The sequence below is a fragment of the Paramormyrops kingsleyae genome, chromosome 23 (assembly GCF_048594095.1).
Source record: "Paramormyrops kingsleyae isolate MSU_618 chromosome 23, PKINGS_0.4, whole genome shotgun sequence".
Lineage (NCBI taxonomy): Eukaryota > Metazoa > Chordata > Actinopteri > Osteoglossiformes > Mormyridae > Paramormyrops > Paramormyrops kingsleyae.
The window spans coordinates 13,387,280-13,404,518 of NC_132819.1; the positions used below are offsets into that span (position 1 = coordinate 13,387,280).

The 17,239-nt window shown below is 42.8% G+C and overlaps 1 protein-coding gene across 1 annotated transcript in view; it reads right to left on the reverse strand.

Annotated features, from left to right (window-relative positions):
• Positions 1–17,239, reverse strand: part of ctdp1 (CTD (carboxy-terminal domain, RNA polymerase II, polypeptide A) phosphatase, subunit 1) — a 72,412-nt gene that overhangs the window by 19,075 nt on the left and 36,098 nt on the right. The gene's annotated exons all lie outside the window — the stretch shown is intronic.

Genomic DNA, 17,239 nt, shown 5'->3' on the forward strand with positions numbered 1-17,239 from the left:
CTTCACTCTTTGGACAAGCTTCTCCAAAGCCATTTCTACTGTTTTTGGTCCAGGTCATGTGATGCGGCAATCTATCACTCTCCTTTATAGGCAGTTTGGCATGTCCAAACTTTTCACTGGTACTGTAGACCACCAAAACTTTAAATCCTCTAGGGTAGGGGGGGTGTTCCTGACCTTTTGATGACCGCGGCCTGGCATACAGCAGCTGCCAGGTTACAATGAGCGTCACAAAGTTACAAACCACTGTATTTAACTCAATTTTTTTTTATATAATAGGCTTTCTAGCAGTCCATTCATAAGTATGAGTCTATCAGACATTTTTAAGCTGGGAACTGCCTGTACATTGCGCCAGTAAAACTAGCTGACTGGGGGACTGGGAAGCCCCTGATGTAGAGTATGTGGCTCCTGTGGATAAGGACTCTGTGATATCGAAAGGTCGCTGGTTCAAATCCCATGGTCAGTAAAGCACTTAACCCTAATAACTCAAGGCACTGCATAAATGCGACAGCTAAATAAGTGAATGAAATCTGTCTTCCAACAGGAAAATCTATGCCATCATATCACTTTACCTCAGAGTATCATATGCTGAGTCAAAAACTACTAGACCAAGAATTTTACATGTCTTTAGTTAGCAGTCCTGCAGCCATATTTTACAGCTTCAACCTGTATTTCATTCAATATTTTATTATTTTTTTAAATCCCGAAAGTTTCCCTTTACGATAAGCACACCCACGTCAGATTGGGAGGTACGTCTCTCTTCACGCACTTGGATCTTTTGAACATGAATTTCATATATATTTTCAGGGAAGCTCTGACAGTTTTTTATACATCTTGATGTTTTAACTGCTGTGGTTCACGAGGGATTTATGGAGATAAAATTAAAGTGGTCACAATTTAATGCATGAAGAAAAAATCGATATTGAATTACCAAACTAGGGGAAAATGATCTCGTCCATTTAATGCGGTAATTTAAAGTTCATTAAGCTTTCCATACAGATAAGATAATAAATTTTAGGGTTAACTGCATAGATGTAGATACAGTGAACTCTTTGCAATATATACTGCTTGGTTCCACACACATCTTTCAGGGAGGGGAGAAACAGGAAAGGTCTATTGTTTTATATCCAGATAAAAAGGAGTTTTGATCTAGTTTGTCGTTGTGGAGGAAAAACTTTACGCTATCAGAGGACAATTTCTTCATAGTCAGCAACCTTCAAAGCTGTATCCATGACAGCAGATCCAAAGGAACGTGTACCTAATGACCAGGGGATAGAAAACCACACAGAAATCTAACCCTAACAAGAAATGCTCATGGGAGCCATGAAGAAACTCACAGACATGTCAGATTAAGGTTTCTCTACTTAACCATGATCTGGCTTCTACGGTGGAAGGCAGCTCTCAATGCTGGCTGTGGACGAGCTCCCATTCCCATCACCAAAGCTGGGTGATGAAGAGCAGTACGACACTTCAAAGAATCCTATTTGGTTCTAGGGTTGCAAAATTCCCAGAATTTTCAAAGATGGAAACTTTCCATGGGAATTAACGGGAATTAATGGGAATAAACGGGAATTAACGGGAATTTATGGGAATAAACTGGGAATTTTCAAAATTGAAGGTTGGCTCTTCTTAGGGAACTTAAATATAGTTGAGCAAAGTATATTTTAGCATAATATTGACAAAAACAAACAAATGCAATTCAAATACACTTGAATATCCATGCCATTCCTTAATCACATGTACAGAGCACATGCTTGCTGCATGGCTATTGAGACCACCTACTGGCACTGTGCATGCCTCCATCACATGTACACATGGACCACACTTTTGAGCCTGAAGGACAAAGAGTATTGAAGGCACACATTTGAGCCTGTGGACTTAACAAGTGAGGTAAGTTTTGATGATATTATGGGAAAATATATTCATTAAATGTTTAAATTGTGAATATCACATAAAATGTATTAATCTGGTAGATAGCAATCTGATAAGATGCTAAATAAAATGCTAGCATCTGTTAGATGCTAAATAAGCCATAGCTAGTATAACATAAAGAAGATGCTAGCTTCCTCATTTGGCTGTTTTGTTTTGAAGATCATTCCAGGGGCTCGTTCTTCGTACGTCGCTAACTCAGTTAACCTTTTGAACGGGACTTTGTGGAGATTTTTGGACAGGGGGCATTTTTGAATGAGCGGGGTTAGGGGATGGTAATATTGAATTCAACATTTCTGTTTTTATTCATCCATGAAACAAGTTATTGAAACGTGTTCTATTCTACTGTACTTACAAATAAATCTGTTGAAAACATTTTGCATGGAGGTTTTCTTATGATTTCTGTTTATATTTATGCTTGGAAATAATATATTCCCAGTTAGTTCTCCTAAATTCCCATTAATTTCCATAATTCCCATTATTTCCATGGAAAGTTTCCAATATGGAATATTTCCAAAATTCCCAAGCTTAACTTACCATGGAAATTTACCGGAAACTTTCCGGAAATTTACCGGAAATTTTCCGCCCCTTTGCAACCCTATTTGGTTCATCATCACATAATCGACTGCATCCAAATAAATTGTACTACAAATTCAGGCTCTATATTCCACAAACCACAGTATGATACCACCAAGAGACTAATCCATCGTCATTCTACATAGTCATTCCAAGTCTACATAGAAAAGAAAAGTTTGTATATAGAATGTTCCATGTCGAACTCCTCTTTACGGTACATAGGATATAAACTGTGGAGGAGCAGCACGAATCTCTGCTATGTCGTCCACCATTCCTGTTATTGCTAAACATAGATAGAAAATGATTAGCTCCTATTACAGGGGATGCTGTACTGCTTGTCAATGTGGGAATAGTTAAGAGAGCGCCACTAGCAGGATTACAAAGGAACTGCAATGTTTCTCCATCTCAAATCCAAATGTATATAAATGAAAAATTTTATTAAAAAATCTATTTTGGAGTTAGTGTGCTGATACATGAATCGCCACACAAAAGAATCGTGATACATAATCTATTTTTTCCTTCATCTCTATCAACTATCCTAGTTAGTGTTGACTGTAGTTGTGAACTGGATAATATTCATCCAACCAGCTTCAAGCAGGTAAACCACGCATCCATCTGACAAGTACAAACCATCATTTTGTTTGAGAAGTCTTTTTGTAAACTGTTTTGCTATTATGTCTGTGTCGCAGTCGGCATTAGGTAAGGAAAAACATTCCGACATTTCGTTAAGGTTGCGAAAGAAGCCATGTGGAGCGGTAATAATGGGTAAGAACACCACAAACAGCGAAGTGCTTTTCTGAAATGAAAAGAAATAGTTGCTTTTTCTTTTAATGGGTTTGAAAAGTTCACTGCCATTGAAATTCATTGCCACAGACTGAACTAGGTGTAAAAATAAGCACAAGCCAGTTGGTTTTCACTAGTCTAATTTGTTTACATTTTTGAGAGCGAAAACTTGAGTTTTTCTTTTATCAACTTCTATGCAGTTTTTTTTCTTTTACTATGAATAAAAATGTGTCATATACAAGTGTTTTGTTTGAGACTAAATTTTGGTTTCATTTGTATTTTATTAAATGACTACATAAAGGTCAGGGCTGGGTAAGGGTTAAAGTTTCCATTGTTGGAACTAGGGCTTTCCCCAGTAGAGATGAATGGACGGTCCCCACAAAGTACTAGTCTGTGTGTCTGTGCGTATTGGGGGGGGGGGGGATGGGGCACAAAAATCCTATCTGCAAAATGGTGCACCGGCAGAAAAAGTCTGAATGATACATGAGGCTTCCTGTGTATTACACACTAATTGCTCACTAGGGGGGTGTATTAAGGTGTTAAATCAGTGCTAATTAATGATTTAAACCAAATACTTTGGACAAAAACCTAAGTAAACAACAAACTCCAGCAAATAAACATCCTACGGAACACCCCTGTCACACCGGCTACCTGGGGGCACTCATCCCACATGGACACCAACGTATCGGCACTTAGCGATAAGCATTGCTGAAAAACCACACTCTGAAGAACATGAGAAACTTACAAATGAGAAGCCATTTGGCCCAACACACACGTTTGGGGAAGATTCAACTAATAGCTTAAAGTTATTAAAATCTTATGGAGCTCTGATTCAAAGGATCCCAAGGTGTTAGCTTGCACTACACTAACAGGAAGACTATTCCATATTCTAACTACACCCTACATACGTACTCATTAAATGCGTGAGCGATATTTGACATATGATTTAAGTCAGAATGTACGTAGGCTACTTACGCCCACACGAGGACGTCAACTGAGTAGGCGGTCCTTCAATGCAGCCCCGGACACATTCATGTGGCAATAAGAATGTGGCCATATGCGTCCCAGACCACCACTGAATGTGGTTTGAGCGATTCAGTCTCAATGCATCTTCAATCCATTATTGGTGAGTTTACACCTGTATTTATGCTTGTCCACTTGGTCCACAGGTGTAAACAGGGCCTCAGGGCCTTAAATACCTGGATCATGTCCCCCCCTTAAGGCTGGTTCATACTTCTCTACCCGCATACTAGTGGACGTGAACATTTATGATGCGTTTGGCATCATCGCGAGCCTCTGTGGACGAACGCCTGCTGCATTCCAAATTTGTGTATGCGCAGCTTTGGACACACTGCACACGATCGACAGCGTCCACTTTAAATATCAATATGGATGCTTTTGTCGAGTGGTGGGGTAGTTTGCAGGCCCTACAGACTATGTACAAGGTAATAAAGCTGTTGCATACATGTAAATGCGAGTGCAGACTTGTCTCGAATTAAAAATCTCATGCCAGCCAGCTGACCAAAGTTGGAGACCTTGGGAGCTGCCTCTGAATTTGTAAAACACAGAGAAACAGGGAGAAACCTCACTACTGGGGGACGTGTGCATGGAATATCAGAATAATAATTAATATTATTATTTATTAAAATATAACTACTGCACGTTGTGCGCATGTGCAAAGTATGCGGCTTGACTGGAGTACTATGAACGTTTCCATGTACGCATACGCAGAGTGGATACACAAGTGTTGTACGGAGAAGTATGAACCAGCCTTTAGCCTCCTTTGCTTGAGGCTGAACATTCAGTTCAGCTAACCTCTCCTCATAAGACATTCCTCTAAGACCAGGAATCATTCCTGTAGCCCTACGATGAACCCTTTCAAAGGCAACAACTTACTGACTTAAACTCCACACACCTAGACATGTAACCCAACATCCTATTGGCCTTTTTAATTGCATCCCCACACGGGCGAGAGTGGGACACGGAAGCATCAACATACACACCGAGGTCTTTCTCATAATCAGCTACCTTTATTTTGTGTTGGTTATCGCTAAGAATGCTATTTGAATCCAGGTAACCTACCATTTTCACTTGGATTATAGCTTCCATTACTTTTCCAGTTACGCAAGTTAAACTGATTGGCCTATAGTTTGCTGGATTACTTCTATCCCTTTTTTTTGAATATGGGTGTTATATTAGCATGCTTCCAATCAGAAGGTACCACACCAGCAGAAAGAGATTTCTGGAATAGTAAAGTTAAAGGTTGGCTAATAATATCCCATATCTCTTTTAAAACTATAGGCAAGATGCCATCAGGGCCCTGTGATTTATTTATTCTGAGTTTAGCTAGGCTTTGTAGCACACCAGCTTCAGTTATACATCCTCTATATTGGTTAAGGACAAAGCTGGATTAGGAATACGGGTCAGTACGTCATTTATGTCCTCTACAATGAATACCCATGCAAAACAATCACTAACTCATTAACTGTATCAATTCAATTTTCAATTATAAGACCCTTACTATCCTGCCGATTAGTGATTTCAGCTTTTAGAGCTCTTTTGGAGTTAAATTACTGAAACAAACTTTTAATGTCATCCAATGCAATCTTCCTTTCTACGTTCCTCTTAGCGAGTCTAATGTTATTTTTTAACTCAACCTGTAGACTTAGATACTTTATTTTGAAATCATTAGTTATTTTCCATTTGTGAAACAGAGCCCTTTTCCTCTTGACTTTATTCTTAATATCCATAGTAAACCACCTTGGCTGCAGTTTCCTACACTTAGTTTTGCTGGAAACAAGTCCTCATGCGATTGCAATAATGTGCTTTTAAAAAATTCCCAGGTTTCTTCATTAGTTTTGTTATTTAACTCCATCCAGTTTACATATTCTAGTTTCAGTCTCATACCATTAAAATTAGCCTTCCTAACACTATATATTTCTGTTTTGAACTTTGCTGTTCGAACACTAAAATTAACCTCGAATTTAACCTTGTCATGATCACTACCACTAAATGGATCTAAAACCTAAAATTTTCCAATCCTATCTTGGTTATTAGAGAACACAAGATCGGGGGCTTCTCCCCTGGTAGGGGTATAACAAACTGAGCAAAAAAACAATCCTGTACCAATTCCACCATCTCAAGCTCATTTACAGTAGAGCCAGAGACTATGTCCCACTGTATCCCAGGTAAATTAAAATCACCCATAACTACCACATCATTTAAATTTTCATAGCACTTTTATTCATTACAGGAACCTTACATTTTATGGTAATCAGTAAATATGAGAGACCATTCTAATGTATCTTAATGACACCTTTGTGTACATACACATCTACACGGACATTTAACTGACTAGTGTAGTTGGACATGAACAAACTACTCCTAGGTTCTCCAACAGGCCAAACACCTGAAGGAAAACACAGTCTGCCATTGTCTGAGCATTGAGGACAGCTTAAGAGCCAGATGAAGACATGGAGACATTCCCAGCGGAAAGTGGTGATCCTGCCATGGTATCCCTGCTCTGTTCCCAGTTACGTAATGGTTCTCTACCAGTAAGAGGCCTTTACTATCTTTTCAGCGGTTCCCCCTCCTTACGGAAAACTGTCACTGCAGAACACACTGGCACACAGCTGCTGCAGAGTCAGTGGTCGAGGCAGTGCGTGTTTCCTAAGCTGGAAATGCAGACCGCAAGACAAGGTGCCCAGATTGCTCTGGTGGATTACATTGTTGCATGGTTATGAAAGTGTGATAAGCATAGCAAGACCACAGCAAAGGATTCTGGGCCATAATCTCCTCTTTCTGATACAAAATTATGCAGCAAGCCTGTCCTAATCAAAGAGCCTTAATTGAACACTTGCAGTAGCCTGACTTGCATCAAGATATTTAATTTGCCAAAGCAATCTAACATTATGGTACTAGCCATCTTTGCAGGGAATTATGGTCTTTTGCAAAATAAATTAATTAGCAATTACTTCCTTGAGGTGTTACGACATCAACAAAACTGCTGAAGAAAAATATTTAAAAAGGAAATACTCTGAAAGAAGGCAATGGCCACATTGACGCCAATTTAATTTATTATCATTTATTTATCACTTATTTATTAAATAAATAAATGTTCATTTAAAGTTACGGTTAAACAAAATTACACTAACCTGTACCAGAGGGGGATAGTTCAGGTCCAGAAAGTAAAAATCCAGACTAAGACTTTGCTTCAACCAACCAGTTCAGTAGTCAACTGGTTTGGTTGAAAAAAATCTTGATCTGGATTTTTACTGTTGGGACGTGAACTATCCATCTGTGACCTGTACGTATAGAATAAAGTAGGAGGGAAATCCAACTTTTATGTAATTAAAAAGCTCAAGTACCTTACTCCTAAACATTTCTCTACATTCAGCTAAGTTCTTCCATTAGAGAGGTCTCCTCCCTAGAACAGGTTAAATGCTGCTCTTGTAGTGAACACCTAATCAAAACAAAGATCTTCCCTCCCCCAAGACCTTAATTAATACATTTGAAAACCAAGTCTCCCAGGGGACCGCTGTGTCATTGCTTGAAATCAAGAGCTTGATAAATGAATGAATTGGTGAACGCTGGTGAATCCTCTAAGAATAAAACCTGACTAATGAGCCACCATCAGTGTGTTCCTGGGCCCGAGACACTTGCGGAGCCATAAGAACGTGCCCTTGGGGGCAGGCTGCACCAGAGAAGCCGAACGGCAACACAGCCTAGTCACGCGGCACCCTGACCCGCAGAAGCACACAAAGCACCACCATACCGCCGTCTCTCTCCGTATTCAACGCTGACAGACCCTGTTCTAACAATACACACTTCAAATCTAAATGACAGCCTGAGCCCACTGGCAGGTTTCTACATTTCAGTGTGAAACATCTGGACGAGACGGCAGGCGTGACTGATGTCGATTAACAACCAACATAAAATACTGCTGCCAGCCAGAGACGAACAATTGGTTAAAATTACTTGCTTCTCATTGCAATTCACAGTGCATTTCTATAACTAAACAATAAATTATGTTCCTGAAAACATTACTTACATTTAAACCCGTGGTTCTCATAGCTTCTACTCAAGGAGAAACGCAGACTACTTGAATCGAATGGAGCTACTGAGATGGTAAAACAGTCTGCCCTGCAATTTTACCCTTGTCCAAAAACAGAGGAATTATAATGTAATAATCGCATCAAGTGATCATGTTTTAAGCCTTAATTTTCAGAGCATCTATCTGTTCATCCTCTTATAATTAGCTTAATTTAAATGTTGCAAGAGTATGCGAATGACTGGTTCCTGTTGATGACTTCTGATTGCCTATACAGATTTAAACAGAACCACTTATCAATTCCATCAACTAACCAACCAACCAACCGACCAACTAACCAATCAGCTATTTCCTGAGGAATAGAGGATGCCAAGTCATTGTTTTCTGTGCCTATAGCTATGGAGAAAGCGTTTCCAGTGACAGCCTATTTGTTGTATCAGCAAGGCAATATCCAGGCACCTCTGCTCCATTAAGAACTTCATGGTGCATCATTTACCTACAACTTTACCTAATGGGATCAAGCCCCCATTTAGTGACTTGGCAAAAGACAACCAAGTACCAGGCTGTTGACTAAATCCATTAGTCCCATTAGAGTCCCATTACAAAAATGAGTAAAACCACATCTTCCAGGAACACCAGTATCAGGATATAGCAGTTTCCCCAGTGATAACCCAAAGACACGTTTTTCAATTTCGACAAGCCCACCAATGTGAGAAAAGCTCAACGTTACAACAGAACCTTACTTCACTGTGGGCTTCTCACAGGTGGCAAGTGTCCGTAGCACATACCACTCAGCTGGTACTCCTCTGGCAGTCATCTAAAGCACCTCCATAACGTCACGGCAAACCACATCCACATGACTTAATCTCTACAACAACTGATACACTATGATTCACCCACTACTTAAGATATCCTTTTCCAATTCAACACAATAAAGAACGATGCAGCTCCACATGTGAGCAAGGAAGGTTTTAGAATCCAAAAGACGTGTTCAAAGGGTAAGGTACAGCAGGGGCGATATGGGGAGAGTGACAGCTGTATCCCACTGGCTCTACCACAATCCACCTCAGGAGCCCACGGGTTACTGTCCACCCTTCCTTGTACTTTGGCCTCTCTATAGGCAGAAGGTTTCACCATCCTGAAGAACCAAAGTCTCCATGGAAAACCGACAAGAGACCAGAAGCGTGGGCTCTCTCCAAAAGACACCTCTGAACACAACGGCGCCATGGGATATTCACTTAGCAGCCGATGAGTCACCGAATTTCAACTGAAATCATTGCGACATAGCTGGATGCTAAGTGCTTTCTCCAGGGTAACGCAAATTGATTTGATTTGACTGGCTTTTCAACAGTGCAGTTTTCCTGTTTGATGTGTGACCTTGGCAGGAACATGGGCCATGGTCATCTGACAATCCTTGTTATTGTTATCACCTAGACACTGAACACTGTGTGCCTCGTAAAGCAAACGAAAATTCAACCCAGAAAAATAAACAAACCAAAATGAGAAGCACGAAAAGCAAATGGAACTTACTACATTTATCCATCTTCTGACCTCTTATCCTGGTCTGGGTGACAGGAGGAACTTGCAAATAATAAAAATTTAATTTCACCCGAGGAGTTTCTGATTAAAGGTCTTCGCTCTAGCTGCCGGGACCAAGATTTATATTTTAAAGGTAAAACACATAGAAAAACATGAAGCCCATCTGATGTAGCTCTGATGAAGGCCATCTTTCAGCACATTCAATAAAAGCTCACCCGCAGAGAGGCCTTTGTGGCAAATAGAGACTCGCTTCTGGAGAACCAGTCCCCATGATAAAAGACTTCATAGTGAATAGCTGTGGCATCATTGTAAAGGATAATGGCAGAATTGGACTGAAGGGAATGACTTAAAGGGATACATAAATGCAGCTAATTACAGTGTAAAATGTCAACATGCTGCGATACAGACTTGGCAGTTGGGAGGTGCAAAGGTGAATGGTTATACATTAGACTGAGGCTGTATTCAAAGGACACCTAGCTGTAGTTCTGCACGTACATAGTGCCAACTCAAGAGAAGAACAGCGCTCATTAGGTCAAGCCTGTGACCATCACGTTTTCTTCACGTTTAAGATAATTGCAAAAAAATGAGCAAATCTGCACGCTGCCTAGTCTTCCCTCTGTTTGCAAGTGAGGCTCCGAAAACAGATGGGGAACACGGTGACCTGAGGGATGCTAACAGGCTAGCCCTACAAGCACTGAAACGCTAAAGGGAACCTACTGCACATAGCCCCTCTGACAGTCCCCATGCAACTGTATGCCTCAGGAACTCAATCAGGGCCAAATCCCAAGCACCACTACTGAAGGGGTGTTTATAAGGCCCAGGACCCAGCAGCAGCCTAGAGGTACAGCCAAGATGTTGCCTCTTGAGAGGTCTCATATTTCCCAAATCTGCACAGCACCCTTTATAAAGCTGTAATTTTTGACCGACAATCCCATCGGGGGTCCAGCCGAGTTTACGTCAGAGCCCACCTGCCCGCATTCCTCCCAGCTCATCCTCATTTCCGTGATAAGTTGCTAGAATTACTGCCAGCTGTCAAGGCTGCGGGAACGGGGAGCACGGACATTTGGCTCCCATTCCAAATTCACCCAAATGCAGAGTTATCAGACACCACGAGCGGGAGAAAATGTTCATTTCTAGTAGACAATACATATAGGTCCTTCTTTGCATTTGCAGTAACGCTTGTGTTTTTTCCCCGCAGGGTATTTATGGCTTTATTTAAGGATTCAAATGGAGGCACTTACTAAACTCCCTACGTACCGCATGGACTGTACGACTCAAAGCTATTGACAGGGACCTCGGAGAAGGGAAGCATCGAGAGGCAGAAATTAGGGCCGACCACCGGAGAGCTAAAGCGACTGGCAGCCTGAGGAGCTCGGCGGGGGGTGGAGGGGACAGCTGTGCCCCGCGGCCCCTTCCCAGAGCCGGCTCCCGCCATCCTCAATTGGCCTGTCTCCACGGTATCAGAATGTGAAGGCAAATCACCAAGCCCCGTTTTAGCCCAGATTTAACCCCCAACCAGTTGGATAGTTTAGTCTAACACACCAGTGCTCCACTTAAACTGGGAATAACTTACATTAAATGGTGTATCCTTGATAAGTGCTGCCCTGTCACAGCCTCTTCTGTTTAAATTAAAACGATATTCTGAAATGCAAGGCCTCTTGAAGAAAGAGGTTACTGTATTACCCACAGAAGAGGCTTGAGGGAGGGGTCAGAGAGGGGGTGTCAGCAGTGATTATGGCCTGATCAGAAACCGAGACCTACTGGAAGGTCAAACAAAACACACCTGCAGGGCTTATGTACATTTCAGGCTGATTTAAATAATCATGGCAGGCGATAATAATCGTGGCATCACTCAAGTGATGGGCAGCTTGCACTCACTGGTGTCCATATACTATTCGAGCCTGACAGCGGATAACATCACATCCCTAATCCCCCTGCAGACAAGAGTATACAAGGGGGGGGGGGGGGGGGGATATGGAAGTGCCAAAATGAAGCTGGGAAATTCATAACGACGCAGGATTACATCTCCGACAGCATAAAGGCGAAACCGTTCATTTCGAAACAGCAGGCAGCCCTGTCAGGATTATCTTTAAGAAATGCTGAACTTTACCGTTCTGAGTGCGAGTCCCTTTGTTTTATTTTCTCCCCAAAAGGCCAATAAGAGAAATGAGAGAAGAGCAGCCTCACAAGAGTCCTCCTGAGTCACTATCATTTACTTACTGGCCACCAACCATAATGCAGTTCTCCTTAGGACATCACATAAAAATCTGTTTACAATCAATTTAGGAAATATCAGCCCCTGAGACATTAGTTACTATAATACATTTTTTTTTATCCCCAGACAATAAAGTATTAACCTTATGAACTTACCTAGGACACCAGAAGCCGCAACTGATAAGACATATGAGACTTATAACATTAATTAAATAAAAAGGAAATCAGGGAACTACTGAAGTTCAAGGCAAATCTCATGAATCTTCATAAGTACAACATTTAGCAGAGATTTAACACCCTCCTTTGACTGGGAGAAGATAACCAAGTACCAGCAGACATTCAGAAAAAGACGGACTTTTACATCCAGAATGTGCAGCACATCCTTGGATTTCTGACCTGATGAAGTCGCATGCGCACCTCGCATTTGAGAGGTCTGGGAGACTTTAGACAAAGTTATCAAAAGAGGCCATAATGCTTGTAAATGATTTTACCTATTCCTTTGTTCCAAGGTAAGATTTTAAAATTGCCATTATACGAGACAGAATCAGGTTTTACCCCTTAAAAAGATACACCATTATTGATATTTAAATGAAATCTCGATGAAGCATTTTCCAGGTGCCCTACATTACCCTTCAGTGTCTAACTTACATCCTGCATCCCCACGCCGGACAAACCAGGTGGAAACAATCAGGAAAATGCCTGAACTTTAACCGGTTTAATCTATTGTCCTGCCAGACAGGTTAATCAGATCAAACCTCCAAAATATCAAATGAATGTTCATTTGCTTATATTACATCTATCCATAAATCTAATTTTTGATCAATCGCCTTTGGCAGCCAGACGCTGGGATATTTCTGGACTCCTTGACAAACTGAAGAGCTTGAGCGAGTCAAGCAGTGAGTAAGCCGACATTTTAACGGGTGATTTTAACGGGAGACAAGGGAGATATACTCACACTCCCATGAGTATGGGGGTTGGGGGGGGGGCATCAAAAATAGTACCCAAAAAATCAGAGATCCAGCACCTTGTCTGATGTAGAGCTGTAAGTCCACAGCCTACAAGGTAAAATGAAATGCAAAGCGGAACACTAACTGCTGTTTGCAGTCAAGTAACTGTCACTCTTATGACGGGAGCCGCACTCGATGGGGACTCAGTGACGGGAGCCGTACTCAACGAGGACCCCAGTGACGGGAGCCGTACTCAACGAGGACCCCAGTGACGGGAGCCGTACTCAACGAGGACCCCAGTGACGGGAACCGTACTCAACGAGGACCCCAGTGACGGGAACCGCACTCGACTGGGACCCCAGTGACGGGAGCCGTACTCGACGGGGACCCCAGTGACGGGAGCCGTACTCGACGGGGACCCCAGTGACGGGAGCCGTACTCGACGGGGACCCCAGTGATGGGAACCGCACTCGACGGGGACCCCAGTGACGGGAACCGCACTCGACGGGGACCCCAGTGACGGGAACCGCACTCGACGGGGACCCCAGTGATGGGAACCGCACTCGACTGGGACCCCAGTGACGGGAACCGCACTCGACTGGGACCCCAGTGACGGGAGTCAGACTCGACTGGGACCCCAGTGACGGGAGTCAGACTCGACGGGGACCCTGACTGATGAGTGATGAACAGTTTAATTAAAATAATATTATAATAAAATATTTTGATTAATAAATTATCATGTGATCAGGCAGTCAGCCAATCGATTTTGGGGCCAAAACACGAGATTTAAAGAAAAGTGCAAATGTTTTATTTAAAAAAAAAAACATCAAAAGATATTTATAATAAAACTTTACAGTGTAAAGAATCTCTATTTAAAGGGACAAAGTCGCATAGAAGCAAAGATCAAAGCTGGATGAAGCTTGAATGTAACATTTCTTAAGAGAAACACAAAATAACTAACAGACAAACCAACTGTCTACACCATATTTCGTTTGCTAACGACTGTATTTAACACACCAACATTAACAGTACAAAGCTCAGTTTTGGGTTTATGGTTCGGTGCAATTTTGGTACTGCAGGGAAAACAGAATTTGTTTTGAAATTATTATTAAAACTGCAAATATATTTAGGAATAGTTGTAAACGAAAGGCAATGTGTATGAGATACTTATTTGCACATTGTGAAAATATGCTAAATTAAAATCGTACAAATCATTCAAAATTAACTAAATTAATTTTAATATTAGTAATTAAATAAATCCAGTGTTCTCTACTACCCAGTGTTATTACATATTTCTAGTGATAAACAAATGTTCCCAAACTGCTGATTATGATTGACTGTAACTAGGATCAGACATAACTAGCTCACAGCCACAATTAGCAAGCTTTCCACTGAACATTTAGAACATCTACTTCTGAATTTAGGTTCTGCCTGTGTCAAGCAATGTATTCATTTGCTTCATTGGGTGTTCGGACCAAAAATGATGTACCAGATTTACACAGCAAACCGCAACAATGCAAGGAATCGATGACAACTTGTTTTATTACCAATCATTATCGACATAATCAATTAGTTGTTGCAACTCTAGTTCTCCTTAGTTGCAACTCTAGTTCGCTTAGTTTCCTGTTTCTTTATTTAAGTATCAGGAAATTGACATCAACATAAGCATGAACCTCGCACAAAAGGTACCAAACCCATTCTCTTTTGTTATCATAATTGCAGGCAGAATTGGGCGGCTGGGGCGGGGGGTGTTTACAAAGACATGTGAACTTTTCATGTGCTTGGGTCAGCCAGCAGGCAGAGACACGCACGCACGCACGCACGCACACACGCGCACGCACGCACGCACGCACGCACGCACACACGCACACACATGTAAGGTAAACATATCCTTATGGGGACCGCTCATTCATTTCAATGGGAAAAATGCTAATGCTAACTATGACAACCTTAACCCCCACCCAGCCCTAACCATAACCATAAGTAACCGAACAAAATACAAGAGTTTTTGCATTTTTATTTTTTTCATAGCAGTCACCAATTTTTATAAAATAGAGTTTTAAAAAAACGGATATTTATCATGTTATGGGGACATTGTGTCCCCATAAGGATAGGTAAACCCGCTCGCACGCACACACACACGCACACAAAACACAAACACACCCCCTCCCACTCCAGTATGATTCTGAATGTAACAACTATTAAAATTTAAGGAGCACAATCTTGGTGGCCACCTGGGACTGGATGCAGGAGCCGTCAGGAAGCCCGGAAAGATCTGGAGGAGCTACATCATAAAAACTTTAATTAAAAAACATTCCGCTTCCGAAGGGCGGGAGGCCACGGGAATCAGAGCCACGTTTCCATGGCGCTTAGTGCTCACCTTAGCAACAGTTTCCCATCTATTCGTGTCTAAATGGGCGGCTGTGTTGCTGCGGTTACAGGGAAAACGAGACCCAGTGGCGTATGACGTGATTTCAGTCATTAATTTGAAGCAAACCTTGGAGAACACAGTAATAAAATCAACCTTCCGGCTGAACATGGGCTGGGCGACTGAGTGTTTACACTTGCGTTTGCTACCCTGCAAACTGGAGACTGAGAACCTGGCACTATTTCTGTGGGGTTAGGGGGACCTTTCAAAATCACGTCTGATGGAGGACTAAGGACGGAGCATCCTCAACAGCCTCAAGCCGCCGTGTCCTTCCGGCATCGAGCAGAGCCGTGTCACGTGGCCTTACATAAATACTTCAGAGGGAGAGTGTGACACGCAGTGCTGAAGTGCAGTGTGGCAGTGATCCCAACGAGAGGACAGCGCCGTCCCCTGGCTCGTCATTAACGGCCCTCGTTTGCGTGGCTGTCGGCGATGAAGAGGGACAGCGAGTAAACATGGCAGTAAACATAGTCAGACACCGGCCCAGAGGAGTCGCTTTTCACGGCACGCGAGTCCGATATCACTTTCACCGTCTACTGTTACGCTAGAGCGCTGCTGGCGTTCCGGTTCGATCAACCTACCACAGCGCTCCCAGATGAGTGCCGTGACAGAGGCGGTCCCCCCCACCCCCCCCAGAGGTGCGGACCGGCATGGGATCACGCAGGACTCATGTCATATTCGCTGTAGCAGCACACTGGTTCATAGACCGTACCCGCACAGCAGTCCATCTTTATATGGGGAGCTTGGATCTTTGTGGACAGCAGGTGCCCAGTGAGCTATGACCCCCCCCCCACCCCCCACCTCTGACAATGGTGCCCTTCACTGCTGTATCCACAGACAGCGTCCGTCTCCTAAACTGGAGCTGATAAGTTGTTTGTCAGCACAGCATGAATGGCCAGGCTAACTGAAATCCAGGCGAGACTTTGCACTGCCCTATATCCCCCCCCCACGCTGTCAACACCTCCCCAAAGTCACGGCGGCCAGGGAGCTGTGAGGCAGGTTAGCGCTGCTTCCCCAAGAACAAATTGCAGGCTCCCTCCAGCGATAAAACTCACCGCCACCCCCTCAGTCACCCCCCCCCCTCCCGGCCTGGCGGACGCCCGGCCCTCGTCTCCCACCTTTCCAGCACGGAAGGAAAAAAATAAAAAGCAAAAGATTGCCCCGGTGTCATAAAAAGAGATGAAAGCAAACTAAAAGGGTGACCGTGTAGGATCTGCAAAGGGAGGCCTGTCTTCCGGAAGGCCTTATTCAGCCATGAATACAGGTCACTCTCTCGCCCTCATCAGATACCGGTGTCAGTTACGGGCCTGAAACTTCCCTTCAGTATCAGAGTTATTAAAAATAAAACAGAATTAAGTTAAAAATCAGCCACAATGACAAAATCCACAATGAAGAAATTCAATTTTAGTTCCACATAAAAAGGTGCAATTAAAGTAAATTACTTTATATATATATATATATATTATTCATATAGGCTAATATTTGCTAAAGCCACAAAGCAGTCCACCAGGTGTGAGCCGCTGGTCTCCCCGCGCACAATCAGCGGGCTGCTCACCTGAGTGTCGCGCAGCTCGTGGTTTGCAAGTTTCTGGCAAAAACATGAATCAAGCCGACCTAATGCGATTCCCCGCAAAGCCGGTGTCGCCTGAAGGATTGGAACCCTCACAAGCCATTACTGAGCAGGGCAAGACAAAAATGCAACACGCACACGGCGGCAGCTTCAGGACAGGACAGTGCAGCGCGGAGAGCAAGCTGATGGGATCGATGAGAGGCTGC